Source organism: Penaeus monodon, chromosome 22, assembly GCF_015228065.2.
Source record: "Penaeus monodon isolate SGIC_2016 chromosome 22, NSTDA_Pmon_1, whole genome shotgun sequence".
Classification (NCBI taxonomy): Eukaryota; Metazoa; Arthropoda; class Malacostraca; order Decapoda; family Penaeidae; genus Penaeus; species Penaeus monodon.
The window spans coordinates 35,697,394-35,697,666 of record NC_051407.1 but is presented as its reverse complement, the minus strand read 5'-3'; the positions used below and the strand labels follow the sequence as shown (position 1 = coordinate 35,697,666).

Genomic DNA, 273 nt, shown 5'->3' with positions numbered 1-273 from the left:
AATATACTTACTTTTTTGTGAATGTTATCGACATCATAAAATGCAAACAATAATAAATCGATCACAAGCTCGACAAGTGAAATCAATTTCTCAAATATATTGCTCGATATCTTCGCGTCTCAATAGCCGGGTGATCCTCAAGGGCTGTTTAATGTCCCGTGAAAAATGCTTTAACTTATGGGAGTCAAAGTTACTGTCTTTCTTCGAACCGCAATTTATGTTTAAATATCGGATTCTCATATATTAGTCTCCGGTTAAAGCTCACTTCATGTT

The 273-nt window shown here is 34.8% G+C and overlaps 1 pseudogene; it reads left to right on the top strand.

Annotated features, from left to right (window-relative positions):
• The window catches only part of LOC119587419, a 2,974-nt pseudogene that overhangs the window by 128 nt on the left and 2,573 nt on the right, over nt 1-273 (top strand).